The sequence below is a fragment of the Triticum aestivum genome, chromosome 7B, assembly GCF_018294505.1.
Source record: "Triticum aestivum cultivar Chinese Spring chromosome 7B, IWGSC CS RefSeq v2.1, whole genome shotgun sequence".
Classification (NCBI taxonomy): domain Eukaryota; kingdom Viridiplantae; phylum Streptophyta; class Magnoliopsida; order Poales; family Poaceae; genus Triticum; species Triticum aestivum.
The window spans coordinates 335427067-335442093 of record NC_057813.1 but is presented as its reverse complement, the minus strand read 5'-3'; positions in this window follow the sequence as shown (position 1 = coordinate 335442093).

Sequence of the window (15027 nt, the reverse complement as noted above, 5' to 3'; positions counted from 1 at the left end):
TTCTGTATAGAACATTGTCAACGAACTGGTACAGGGCAGACCGACGGGCTACTTTCTCTGCTTCTTCCTGCTCCTCCGGAAGCTCCCCTGTTTGCAGGAATCGGACGGTATGGTGTGCCCACGCTGGAGCCCGGGGCTCGACGACAAGGACCAAAGGCATCTCCTCTGCCGTGGGAACGGTTGCCTCTACGGCCAGGGCTTGGCGCCCTGCCGGAGTCGGTTGCCCCATGGCAGGCTCGGTGTCCACGGCAACATCTTCGCCAGCGGCTCCGAGGAGCTCGATGGGGAAGTACTTGCCGGGGCCTGATTTCCTCTGCTTGTCCTGCTCTGTTGATGGTTCAACGGATGGTTGAGTTAACCGAAGCACAAAATTACCTGGTTCCACAGGTAGCTTGAGGGCAGCGCGCTTCGACAGGTAGTCGGCGATGTCGTTCTCCACTCAGGGGACATGCTCTGCCTGCATACCGTCAAAGCGCTCCTCCAGTTTCCTCACCTCATCCACGTAGCCTTCCATCAACGGACTTTGATAATCCTTTTTGACCTGCCTGACGACAAGCTGTGAATCACCCCTGACGATGAGTTTCTTGATCCCGAGGTCTGCCGCGATCCTGAGACCGGCAAGCAATCCCTCGTATTCAGCAGTGTTGTTCGTCGACATCTCTCTGGGAAAGTGCATCTGGATCATGTACTTGAGGTGCTCTCCGGTGGATGCGACGAGCAGCACACCAGCACCGGCGCCTTGTAGCGAAAAAGCCTAACCTAGTTGTGACTTGCTTCCTTGCCAGGAACAGTGGTCTACTGGATCTCTTCATCGGGCGTCGAGGTCCATTCTGCAATGAACTCCGTCAAGACTCTACTCTGAATTGTCGAGGTGCTTTCAAACTTCAAACCAAAACTCGATAGCTCCAAGGCCCATTCCACAATCCTCCCCATTGCATCTGGGTTATGCAGTATCTGTTGCAACGGGAGGTGCGTGACGACGGTGATCTCGTGAGCTTGGAAGTAATGACGCAGCTTCCTCGAGGCCATAAGGAGGCCGAAGAGCAATTTCTGCACACCGGAATACCTTGACCTAGCCCCCTGCAAGAGGGAGCTAACGAAGTAAACCGGGTGCTGCATCATCTTCTTCTTCTGCACCACTTCACCTGGTTGCATGGGCCCCGTCGCGCTGGTGTCAGACCTTGCCGGGGGCCCAGCCTTGCCGAGACCAGGCCCTGCCGGGGGGAGTTCCGGCTCGCCATCCGTCAACTCTGCCGTTACCGCTGCCCCTTGGTCGACCTCCCGCTGCGCCACCAGTGCGATGCTAACCACTTGATTCGTCGCCGCTAGATACAGCAACAGCGGCTCTTGTGGCTTAGGCGCAACCAGTATTGGCGTGGAGGAGAGGTACTTATTTAAATCTTGCAGCACTGCCTTGGCCTCTGGGGTCCACTCCATTGGGCCCGCCTTTTTTAAGAATTTGAAAAAGGGAAGGGCACACTCAGCGGACTTGGAGATGAATCTGCTCATGGCGGTGACGCAGCCAGTGAGCTGACGCACATCCTTGATCCGCTTAGGTGCCTCAATCTGCTCAATGGCCTTAATCTTGTCCGGGTTCACCTCAATCCCACACTGCGACACAAAGAACCCGAGAAGCTTGCCGGACGGGACGCCAAAGACACACTTCTCAGGGTTCAGCTTGAGGTTGATCTTGCGCAGGTTTGCAAACATTTCTTCAAGATATTGCACAAGTGTTGCCTTGTCCTTGGTTTTGACCACTATGTCATCCATATAAGCTTCCATATTTCTATGTAGATGAGGCTCAAAATCAATTTGGACTGCTCTTGCAAAGGTCGAGCCAGCACTCTTCAACCCGAAAGGCATCCATAAGAAGCAGTACATACCACATGGGGTGATGAATGCTGTCTTCTCTTCATCTTCTCTCGTCATGAAAATCTGATGGTATCCTGAGTGGGCGTCGAGGAATGATAATAGGTCACACCCGGCCGTGGAGTCAACAATTTGGTCGATGCGCGGCAACGGGAGAGGGTCTTTTGGACAAGCTTTATTGATATCTATGTAATCAATACATAGCCACCACTTCCCGTTTGCCTTGCGCACCACCACCGGATTGGCCAACCACGTCGGATGGAGCACTCCTCTCACCAAGCCTGCCGCTTCTAGCTTTCTGATCTCTTCTGTGCTGAACTCTTGCCTTTCCAAAGCTTGCTTCCTGACCTTCTACTTGACGGGCCGCACATGAGGACAAACAGCAAGATGGTGCTCAATCACCTCCCCGGGAACGCGGGGGATGTCGGATGCTTGCCATGCAAACACATCGACATTCGCCCGTAGGAAAGTGACGAGCTCGCCTTCCTATTTGCTATCGAGGGTGGAGCTTATGGTGAAAGCTCCTCCCGTGCCGTCCTCCTTGACGGACACCTTCTTGGTTTCTGGTGGTGCAGCTTTGGATTTCTCGCTCTTGCCGGTGGAGCTCTCTGGCATGTCCTAGATGGGGGCGCAGCACTCCGGAGAGGTGCGCTTGCCGGAGTGGGTGTGAGAGGTCTCGCCGGTCTTCTTCCCTCCCGGGGCTTCAACGGCAGGAGATAGTGCCTTGGCGGCAGCTGCAACTGCTTCCTGATAGAGTTGGTCAGCGCAGATCAGCGCATCCTTCTTGTCGGAGGGGACGGTGATGATGTTCATCGGCCCAGGCATCTTCAGCATGTTGTCGGTGTAATGTGACGCCGCCATGAACTTGGCTAGCACCGGGCGGCAGAGAATCCCGTTGTAAGGGAAGGGGATCTCGGCTACATCAAAGACAATCCTCTCCGTCCTGTAGTTCAGCTCGCCTCCAAATGTCACGGGTAGTGTGACCTTGCCCTTCAGCTGGCTTCTTCCCGGGTTGACCCCTTGTAACGTGCCCGTCTCTTCGAGATCTCCATCAGGAATCTGCAGCCTTTTGACCATGACAGGCGAGATCAAGTTTAGACTGGCCCCGCCGTCAACTAGCATCTTCGTCACCTTGAGGTTGCGGATCGTTGGTGAAACCAACAACGACAAACACCCGACCGCAGTTGTGTGATCAGGGTGGTCCTCGGTGTCAAAGATGATAGGCGTGTTGGACCACTTTAGTGGCTTTCGTGCGTCGAGTGATGGCTCCACCGTTGTGATCTCACACGCCCACTGCTTGAGTTGGCGGTGAGAGGTGTGTAGCGAGGCGCCACCGTCAACGCACATTGCCTCTGTAGCTTTCTGGAACTCGTGGTCACCGGACTCGTCGTCCTCGTCATGATCATCGTTTTCCTGCTTCTTGTAGCAGCCCTGGGCGGGCCTCTCTTGTTGGTTATCCTTGCTGTGGCGGCTTCCTTGGTAGCCACACTTCTTGCCGGATCCTTCGGCACCGTCCTGGCCTTTCTCCTTGTCCCGCCTCTCGTATTCAGCTTTTTGCTTCTCAGCAAGCAGCTCAACTTGTCGACGGTTTTGGAGGTCGTGGCCCTTAGTGCGGTGGATCTTGCAATACTGCTTGTCAGAGCTTCCTGGCTTGTCGGCAGCCGCCAAGGCCCGGCAAGTGGCACACCCGGCAACTTCCTTGTCGGGGTCGCTTGCCTTGGCCTTCTTGGCGGTGCCGGTGTGGTCGGATCCCTCGACGGCATGCACAGTCTTGCCCTTGCGTTTTCTCTTACGGCGCCGGCCCTTCTTCGTCGGGGCGGTGGTGTCGTCGTCTGTGGATTCGGTTTCCGCACCGGCATCCTCGCCGGGGTATTTCCTCCCCTCTTCAGCTCGAGCGCACCTATCGGCCAGAACGTAAAGTTCGGCCACATCCTTGACCTTGCTCATCGCCAAATCCTCACGCATCTTGCGGTTACGCACATTCTGTTGGAATGCGCTGATCACTGCGCCAGGGTGAATGTCAGGGATGTTGTACTGCACCCGGCTAAACCTCTGGATGTACTTGCGCATGTTTTCACCTTCCCTTTTGGAGGATGATATGCAAATCGCTTGCCTGGCCATGAGCTTGATGGCCTCCAGTGAAGGTGCCAACAAACTCATGACACAGATCCCACCAAGAAGAAATGGAATCCACCGGCAAGTGCATCAACCCTGACATGACATTGGGCTTGAGCGCCAACGGGAAGTAATTGGCAAGCACTTTGTCGTCGCGGGCTCCAGCAGCTTGCATCGCAATGGTGTAGATGCTGAGAAACTCTGACGGGTGAGTCTTGCCGTTGTACTTCTCCCCAATGTCGGGTTTGAACGTGCGGTGGGAGGGCCGCTAGAACTGCTGCAGCTCACCGGTAAAGGCCGGGCAACCCACCTTGTAAGGTAGGCCATCATAGCATCCCGGGCCCGGGTGGTCCATAGTGGGCCCTGCCCGTCTATCTGACTGGTGACGCATATAGCGCCGGTGCTCGATGGTGGTTCAAGCATCTTCAAGGGCTCGCTCCCGAAGAACTTGGCGCTGATCACAGTGGGTCCATGGATCAGATGACGCTATGGAAATGTTATCACAAGCATCATCACTACGGATCGACACCCGTGGTAACTGGCGTGGTGGAGGAGAGTTCACCGTGGCTGCATCACCCCCGGCCCTTCCACCACTGGCATGCGATGGCTCGATGGTGCGGCGGCCTACGGGTCGCGCTGGTCGCGGCTCATCTTTGTTGGCGATGTCGACGAGGCTCCAGACGGTGGCTCTCCACTCGTCGAGCTTCTCCGCAGCAGGAGGAAAGTCAAGGAGCAGCTGCGCGCGCGCCAAAGCTTATGCTGGCGTGGGCGGTGGCGAGAGCTGCGTGGACCGTGACACACTTCGACTTCTAACCACATTAGAAGGAGCTCTATCACGGCCCTGCGTTGGTATGCCATTTTCGCTAGTACCCCGGCGCGCATGCTGACCTCCTTCGTCCTGTGAAGGGTGCATTGGACTCTCCCCAGGTCGGCGCTCGGGTTCACCAGCGTGATGACGCTGCTCGTTGAGCACGACTTGGGAAGAGCACATCATGGGCGCTGGTGCAGGCGTCTTGGAGGTCGCCCCACCGCCGGTGAGTGGCATGACGCCGCCCCTGGAGGGCCCCCCGCTACCCGCGGGGGCCCCAACTCCGTCTCTGGAATTTGTGGTATGTGGCCCGTCGTCTTGCGCACGAACGATGCTGCTCACCAAGTCTGGACTGCCAGGGTGATGTGGGTGTTCGCGGTCGCGCCTCGGGTTCTGTCCGTGACCGGGCCGCTACTAGCCCGCACCGGTATGGGCAGTCCGGCTCCAGATGAACCAATCGCCGTGGTCGTCTTCCTCTTGGGAGCCATGGTGATGAAGAGCTGCTAGACTAGCTGCTAGACCAGATTTTCACAACTGCGCACTTTTCCTACCTGGCGCGCCAAAGATGTCGGTGAGAATGACACCTATGGGATCAACGGGATCCCTACTGTGGTCGGCGGGCGCGGGGTTGTGAGAAGAGCAGTTCTAAGAGCCAGCACAAAGGTCGTTTACTCAGGTTCGGGCCACGGAGATCGCATAATACCCTAGTCCTGCTTTGGTGTGTATATCAGTGTTCTTGAACTAGCTATCGAGATTGACTTTCTCAAAGAGCTGAATCCCTCTCCAGTACGCCTCGGGCCTCCTTTTATAGTCGAAGGAGGCGCCACAGTGGCACACAGGAGGTGGAAAGGGTACAGTGGACAAGCTTATCGCTTGTCATTACAGGACAAGACGCATTAAATGCGCCCCTGAGGTGTCCCCTTGCTTTCTCGCCGCCTCGCCTTGCTTCGACACGCGCCCAGGCCAGCGAGGCGGGCGGCGCCATGTAGGCTGGCAGGCTGCTGAGCTGGCGCGGTGGCGGCGTCTTCACGAATATCTGCATGCCACCACGTAGGTGCTTGCTGAGTTGGCCTCGGGACCGCGCGTCGCCACACAGGTGCCCGCCTGGCTGGCTGGGCTGGCAGGTGCATGGGAACGGCGGTGGGGTCTTGGTGCACGCGGGCCTGGCTGCGGCCTCGTTGATGTCCTCGGCAAGGGTCTTGCCGGGGGCTTGACGTGGCACCGTGGTGGTCCCGGGCAAGGATGTTGCCGGAGGTCTCGTCTTCTGATCCTTACCTGACCTTGTGTGTTAATGATCTTTCACAAAGATCTGCATGCCACCATGGAGGCGCCTCCCGAGCCTTGGTTCCAATGTGGTTGATGGTGTTGGAAACCTCGGGCTCAAGGGTGGTGTGCTTCGTTGGTGTTGGGTAGGTTGCCCCAGCAAGGCTCTTGTCGGGGCTGCGGAGGCCGCCTCGGCAAGGGTCTTGCCGGGGGAGCCCACCTTGCCCTCTTGCTCTTTGTGTCTCTGTCTTGGCGTTGCTTTGATCGTCTTGTGGCTTCGGCTTCCTTCACCTGTCCTGCCAAGTGTGGCCGTGGGCGTGGCTCTGACTGCCCGTGCACATGTAAAGGGGTACAAAGTAGAGCCCCTACTTCTGTACACCGACAAATACTGAAGACACCATGATCAACGCCAGATTCAGTGGCTCCAAGCCCGGTCAACGGAAGAGGCCATTCAAAAGAAACAAGGACGACTCATCTAGCTTGGACCGAATACTCGATCGATCTTGCCAGATTCACGGCACCCCTGACAAGCCCGCTAACCATACCAACAGAAGCTGTTGGGTCTTCAAACAGGTCGGCAAGTTAAACACCGAACACACGGGGAAAGGGTCGCCCAGCAAGGACGATGATGAGGAGCCTCGCCCACCGAACACAGGGGGACAAAAGAAATTTCTCCGGGAAGTCAAGACGGTGAACATGATATATTCTACCCACATCCCCAAAAGGGAGCGCAAACGTGCGTTAAGGGACGTCTATGCGATAGAGCCAGTCGCCCCAAAATCCAACATGGTCAGCATGCTCGATCACCTTTGATTGCAGGGACCATCTGACCAGTATCTGTGATGGAGGTTCAGCCACATTAGTCCTCGATCCAATTATAGATGGATTCCACCTCACAAGAGTCCTCATGGATAGTGGCATCAATCTTAATCTGCTCTATCAGGACACAGTCCGAAAAATGGGTATTGACTCGTCAAGAATCAAACCCACTAAAACTACCTTTAAAGGAGTAATACCTGGTGTAGAGGCCCGCTACACGGGCTCAATCATATTGGAGGTTGTATTCGGTTCGCCGGACAACTTCCGAAGCGAGGACTTAATCTTCGACATTGTTCCTTTTCGAAGTGGCTATCACGCACTGCTCGGATGAACAATGTTTGCTCACTTCAATGCGATTCCGCACTACGCTTATCTAAAACTTAAAATGCCAGGCCCACGTGGTGTCATAACAGTTCATGGAAACATGGATCGTTCTCTCCGTACCGAGGAACACACCACGGCCCTAGCAGCGGAGGTACAGGTCGGTCTAATCAAGTCGAGCTCCACACTGGCATTTAAGCCACCAGACCCTGCCAAACGAGTCCAGACTACACAGCAGAAGGATAGTCCATCTCATTAGGAGCTCGATTAGCAATCCGGCCTCTATCTTCGCCCCAACCAAACAACGGCGTATGTACCGCATGCTCATAAGTATGCACTAAAAATACCATGGGCGACAATGGAGGCATATCAAGGATGAGGTCCACAATACGGCTCAATCGTGTCCGGACCCCCATCTATCTTTTTCTTAACTTCGTTTTCCTTTTCAGGATCATTACAACCTACATCGCCCTTTTTATGGTGTCAAAGGGCCCCTTTTCCGGCCCCTTGTGAAAATTTATTCATTAATCCTCTTAAAGGATCACATACCAAGGCGAAAAGAAGCATAGATGTACGGCGGAGTACCTAAAGGATCTTTCAAGATCACCTCCCCCAATGTTTTTAAATACTTGTACACAACTTTCCTTTGCGCTCGGCATGTAAAATAGCCTCAATGCTTATAGCATTATCTATACAAATACACTTTGACGTATCAATCAGACTATAATGGAAGCAGTTTTTTTGCCCAAATTACATGGTACTTACTTATTCCTTCTGTCGTATTCTTTTTTTATCATTTATCACCATGTACACCTCGGCTCGGCCTAAATCGCGAGGGGATCCATTCAGCCGCGTACATCTATTAAATTTATTATAAGTCCGAACACTTTCACAAGGGTAATTCGGCATCCCGAATTTAGCATTATATGCATCAGCTCCGAATCATGTCTTGGGTCAATAGTTGGGTTGCCCGGCTCCTGTCGTTACTAGCTTACGTTCTTATTGTTTGGCTAAGGAAGTAAAGGGAGAACTACTGTGATTGTGTTTCTGGTTGGCCGGACAAACACCTCAGTAGAGAAAGCCGAAAACTGACTGTCATGATGTAGCGAGAGCTGGCCAGCTATTCGGCGACTCAGTATAAATCTATCGCGATTTTTTCCGTGTCACATGAAGGACTAGTTTAACCTGGTCAAGTGTTTACAGCGCCCGAGTTTGGATCGCTGATCAATACCAGGGGCTGCGCCTATAATTCTATTGTCAAACTCCTATGGCTATGTGAGAGTGATAAAGCCACATAGTCTGATTGCCTGGTTTGCCGCACCAGCACCTCTTTCAAGGACCACATAGTTGGGTTAAGTGTGTTTCTGTACTATACCGAACACCCCTGTAATATGTACGTGAGGGACTGAAGCCGACGACTGGCCAACTCTCAGATTCAATAAATGGCCCCAATGGAGGATAAATAAATTCAGATAAAACAAGACTAACATTATACAGACGCTTTGTTTTCACTACATGGTTTGGGAATTGCGGATACAATCATTCAAACATCACGTCCTTCGAGCACATGCCCTCTATGATACGGGATCCTTCAAGGACATCGTTGAAGTACTTCTCCGGTGTACGATGCTCCTTGCCTGCGGGCGGTCCTTCGGTTGCAACACTAGTGGCACTCCTCTTCGCCCATTGTACCTTGATGCGAGCGAAGGCCATCCGAGCACCTTCGATGTAGACCGACCGCTTAATAGCATCTAGCCTTGGGCAAGCATCGACCAACTGCTTCACTAGCCCAAAGTAGTTATTAGGTATTGGTTCGGCTGGCCAGAAACGGATTATGACATCCTTCATGGCTAGCTCGGCCATCCTATGTAGCTCGGTCAGCTATCTCAGCTGATTGCTGAGGGGCAAGGGCTGCTCTGGCTCACGGTATTGTGACCAGAGCAGTTTCTCTGTTGAGCTCCCCTCCTTGGCTCGGAAGAAATCCGCAGCATCTGCAACACTTCGGGGCAAACCCGCAAATGCTCCTGGAGAACTCCAAATGCGTGTCAGGAAGGTATACTTTCTCCTTACATGTTTCCTCTGTGTATTAAAAGTCTTACCAGCCGCGATCTTCTTGGCCTCGCGGATCTCCTGATAAGCACCTTGGGCTTCAACCCGGGCCTCCTTTGCACTTTGGAGCGCCGCAGTAAGATCGGATTCTTGATCCGACACCTTGCGCTCCAAAGACTCGCATTTCTTTATGGCCTCTGTGAGCTCTTGTTGGACTTCATCCAACCTCACCTCATGCTTTTTGCAAGCGGTGCGTTCCTCGTCCACCTCCTTCCTAGCTGCGGCTAGCGCACTCTTGAGGGCTTCGACCTGAGACGAGTCAGCTATGAGCATAAATATAAAGCTCAGTCATATAACAAATATGGAGTCATATCAGTTCAGGTATGCTTTGGTATAAAATACCTTATTTGGCCTCCAACCTCCGCTTTAGTTTGGAGACTTCAGCCGCATGTGAGGCTGCCGCCAACTTTGCAGCCTGCTCATCAATGTAGATATGTATGTTAGCTCTTATGATACATTATTCGATCCTCTGTTCGGCTCTTCCTCGGGAAATGCCGAACAAAGTCTCAGGGGCTACTATCTCTACACAGCTATTCCTTTTGTAAATAACCAAGAATACATTATTTCACATACCTCAAAGCCTGTTAGAAGGCTGGTGTAGGTTTGGTTCAATCCGCTTTTGGCAGAACAAACCCTTTCAACCACTGTACCCATCAGGGTACGGTGCTCCTCCACAATGGAAGCACCTCGAAGTGCCTCCATCAAAGTGTCCGACGCCTCTGGATTAATAGAGGATACCGGTGGAGACCGCACACACTTGAAGAGGGTGGCTGTTCTAACCCCGGAGTTGTATTGGTCTCCAGAATAATATTCGGTTGGGGGCCGAATTGAGCGTTGCCCCCATCACCAGCCTCCGTAGGGGTGGATTTCCCCCTCTCTTCGGCAACAGAGGTATTACCCTCTGCCACCACCTTCACGGTCTCCCGAGATAGCACTTTGGTGTTATCCCGAGCAGTAGGTGGAGAGATCTGCGGAGGCAACTCGCTGTCCATCATGTTCGTTCCTAGCGAGTTCCTGGATGACGATGACCGTTGAGGGGGATCGCAAGCCAGGCTATAATGTGCACTTCAGTATGATAAAATAGTAAGGTATAAAATCATAAATGTGTATGGTGTCTTCGGATACTTACGATTCAGCCGAGGGCTTCGATCTGGGGAGCCGCTTTGGGGTGGCATCCGCATCCGCTTCGGAATCATCCAAAAATAGGGTTTTCCCTTCTTGGCCGCCTCCGCCTCCAGATCTGCAGGCCCCCCCCCCCCTCTTCTTTTCCCTCCCTTGGGGGGAGAGTTACTCTCTTCCTCCTCTACGTCTTCGTCATGGGAGGAGGAGGCTTCGGAGTCTTCGGACATAGCGTCCGAAGTACCCTTACGGCGGAGACCACCTCTGGTCTCCTTGGCCTGCTTCTTGGCCTTCTTCTCCAGTGCCTGATACGGCGCCGAAACTAGCATCTTGGCCAACAGGGGAGTGGCCTGGTCCTCCGGCAGCGGAGCCAGACAGTTGATCTGCTCCGCCTTCTTTGTCCAGCCTTGTGGAAGTAAGAGGGTTCAATATACTCCTTGGAATTGCAAATAAAAGTTATTATAAACTTATGGGAGAAGCTGGAGATGCGCAATTATAGCCACGGTCTTCGGTTGACTCTGGCCACGACTTTCGAGTCTTGAAGAGCAGCTTCCATATGTCTTCGTGTGTTGTGCCATAGAACCCCTGTAGAGTCCGAGGACCGGCCGGGTCGAATTCCCACATGTATTGAGTCTGGTGCTGACATGGAAGAATCCAGAGAAAAAGCATCACCTGGATCACGCTAGGGAGGCTGGTCTTCTTGTTTATCACACCCTTGATGTGGCTCTCCAACACCATCACCTCGTCAGGCGATTCCCAATCTAGGCCCTTATTGAGCCAGGATGTAAGCTGCACTGGGGCCCCGGATTTGAACTCAGGAGCGGCGACCCATGTGGCGTTGCGGGGCTCCGTGATATAGAACCACCCCTGCTGCCATCCTTTGATGCTCTCCACAAAGGTTGCTGTTGGCCAATTAATGTTGGGGAGCTTGCTCACCATGGCACCATCGCCTGTGCGTGTTGGCCCTCGACCACCTTTGGCTTCATGTTGAAGACCTTGAGCCATAGACCGAAGTGGGGAGGGATGCGGAGGAATGCCTCACACATAATGATAAACGCCGAGAGATTGAGGAAGGAATTTGGGGCTAGATCATGAAAATCTAGCCCGTAGTAGAACATAAGACCGCGGACAAAAGGATGAAGGGGAAACCCTAGTCCGCGAAGGAAATGGGGGATGAACACTACCCTTTCATTAGGCTCTTGAGTGGGGATGATCTGCCTTTTGGCAGGAAGCCGGTGGACTATGTCCGTGGCCAGGTACCCAGCTTCTCGGAGCTCCGTGATGTTCTCCTCTATAACAGAGGAGGCCACCCACTTGCCCTGCGCTCCAGATCCGGACATGGCTAGGAGTGCTTGGGGGCAAAGGAATGGACAGAGACTTGGGCGGTGGAGCTCGAGTGGCGGATAGGCAGAGGAAGGAGAAGGCGTGGGGTAAAGAGGCGAAACCTTATCCTCTTATAAAGGTAGTGAATGTCAAGCGCCCCCTCACAAGCCTTAAATCTCGCCTATTCCCTAGGGGACGTGTGAACGGCACGGTTGGATAACCCAAACCCTCATTATGAAAATCCCATGATAAGGGGACACGATCTCTGCTTTGACAAGACGTGTCAATGACCGGGCCTAAAATACAAAACGGGGTTGTGAAATAGTTCAGAACAATAATAAGGCCAGAACATAATGTCTCGCCAAAGAAAGTGGCCCACAGGCGTGACTTATTTTAAGAATTATTGCTTTTTACTGCTCAGGGTTGTACGTGTTAAGCAAGGCCAGAAATAGTTCTCGTGTGCGGAAAACTATGTTGAAGTATTCGGGAAAGAGGAACCCGCCTCACAATGCCGAAGACAGTTTGTGCGTTGGATATATCGTCATTGAAGCCTGGTTCAGGGGCTATAGAGGGAGTCCTGGACTAAGGGGTCCTTGGGGATCCGGGCGATGTGATGTGGGTCGGACTGATGGGCCATGAAGATACAATATAGAAGAACCTTCCCCGTGTCCGGATGGGACTCTCCTTTGCATGGATGGCAAGCTTGGCATTCAGATTATGCACTTTCCTTCTTCTGTAACCGACTCTGTACAAACCTAGATCCCTCCGGTGTCTTTATAAACCGGAGGGTTTAGTCCGTAGGGCAAGATCACAATCATACAGGCTAGACATCTAAGGTTTAGACATTACGATCTCAAGGTAGATCAACTCTTGTAACCCTATATTCATCATAGTTAATCAAGCAGGAAGTAGGGTATTACTTCCATTAAGAGGGCCCGAACCTGGGTAAACATTGTGTCCCCCGCCTCCTTGTTACCTTCGATCCTTCGACGCATAGTTCGGGACCTCCTACCCGAGATCTGCCGGTTTTGACACCGACAGAGACCCTATAAGATGGCACCCCTAGAACTAGTTGAACTCAAGAAACAACTCAATGAGTCCTTGAAAAAGGGTTTCATCCGTCCTAGTTCTTCTCCATGGGCTTGCCCCGTCCTCTTCGTCAAGAAGAACGATGGTATGGATCGGATGGTTGTAGATTATCGACCTGTCCATTTGGTCACCATAAAGAACAAGTATCCGCTCCCCAGGATCAACGACCTGTATGACCAGCTCGCTGGATCCTTAGTCTTTTCCAAGATGGATTTGAGGTTGGGATACCATCAAATCAAAATCAAGAATGGGGGACATTCCCAAAACGGCATTCGTTACTCGTTATGGCCAATACGAATACACCGTCATGTCCTTCGGTTTAACCAATGCCTCAGCCACCTTCTCTCGGTTAATGAACTCGATCTTCATGGAGTACTTGGATAAATTCGTCGTGGTATTACCTCGATGATAATACTCATCCATTCCAAGAATGACGAAGAACATGTCGAGCATCTAAGGCTAGTATTGACATAACTTCAAGAGCACCGCCTTTATGCCAAATTCTCTAAATGTGAATTCTGGTTGCTAGAAGTGACCTATCTAGGCCACACAATCTCTGGTAAGGGTATTGCTATCAATCTCGAGCGAGTTCAAGCCGTTCTTAATTGGACTCCACCTGAATCGGTCAAGCAAGTTCGGAGTTTCCTTGCCTTAGCAAGCTACTGTTGCCGCTTTGTCGAGAACTTCTCCAAGGTTGCTAAACCTCTAACTGACCTCCTAAAGAAAGATAAAAAGTTTGAGTGGACCCCATAGCGCTAGCACAGTTTTCAGGAACTGAAAAGACGCCTGACATCTGCTCCCGTACTGGTACCACCAGATTTCTCCAAGGACTTTGTTATCTACTGCAATGCCTCGCGTCAAGGACTAGGTTGCATACTCATGTAAGATCGTCATGTAATTGCCTATGCTTCACGGTATTTGCATCCACATGAGGAAAACTATCCTACACATGATCTAGAGCTTGCAGCTGTAGTCCATGCACTCAAAACCTAGCGACGTTACCTCCTCGGTAATCGTTGCGAAATCCTCACTGATGAGGATACAGACCTGGGGTAGGGTCATAGGCCTGACCTATACGTCCTACCCAAGGTCATTACCCTAGAAGATAAGAAGTCCAAGAGGCAACGAAGAACCCCCAGTCAAAGTTCTCGAGTGCAATCCACTCGACCAATCATATCACTCGGATACCCCTCCTACTTGTTGTCACTCGACCATACAAGGAATCACTCGACCTACCGAAGATCAGGAGTCACTCAGCATTGCAAAGGTCAGGCGTTCACTCCGTAGTCTTTAAGGTCATTAATAGCACTTAAGACTGGCGTTATCAGTAACTCCCTACTTTATGTACATTAAGCCCCTTGTAATGGAGGATGGCTGGGGTGCTGGCGCACTCTATATAAGCCACCCCCTCCTCTGGGACAAGGGTTCGCATCCCCTGTAACATCACACACATATAATCCGGTCGACCGCCTCCGGGCACCGAGACTTAGGGCTATTACTTCCTCCGAGAAGGGCTTGAACTTGTAAATCTCGTGTGTACATCTTCACCATAGCTGAGATCTTGCCTCTCCATACATACCCCCCTCTCTACTGTCAGTCTTAGAACCACGACAGTTGGCGCCCACCATGGGGCAGGTGTCTTAGCGACGTGTTGGTGAAGTTGCAATTTTTCCGATCATCATCATCATGATTTCCGGCGGTGGATTGGCTGAGGGCCGCGAGATCCATCTCGGCGCGCTCGTTTTCATCGCCGACGACTCCGCTTGGCTTCAGGAAGCTCCCCTTGACGTTAAGGCACTCCCCGTCCGAGGGGCGACGCACTTTCGTGCATGCGTCCGCGGTGTCCTTCTCCGGCAGCCTTCGACCCAGTATCGGTCAGATCCGATGGTGTCTTCCCTCCCCGCTATTTGCCGCTGCAAGCGATCCGGTCGGTCGCGGCTTCAGCGGTGGGTGAAACATGCGGTGGCTCGACATTCGGCCACCCATCAAGTCGCGGCAATCGAGCCTGACGAAACTCTCCATGGCATGTTCTATCTGTCGACTGGCTCTGCCGAGACCACATCCGAGTGCGATAGCAGCGACCCTGCGGCTGAAGTCTTGATGGTCGATGGACCATGTAGTCCGTCTGGTTTCCACCATGAAGACGGCGGAGATGGTGGCGGCGATCCGTCGCGCGTCCACGAGGAGTACCA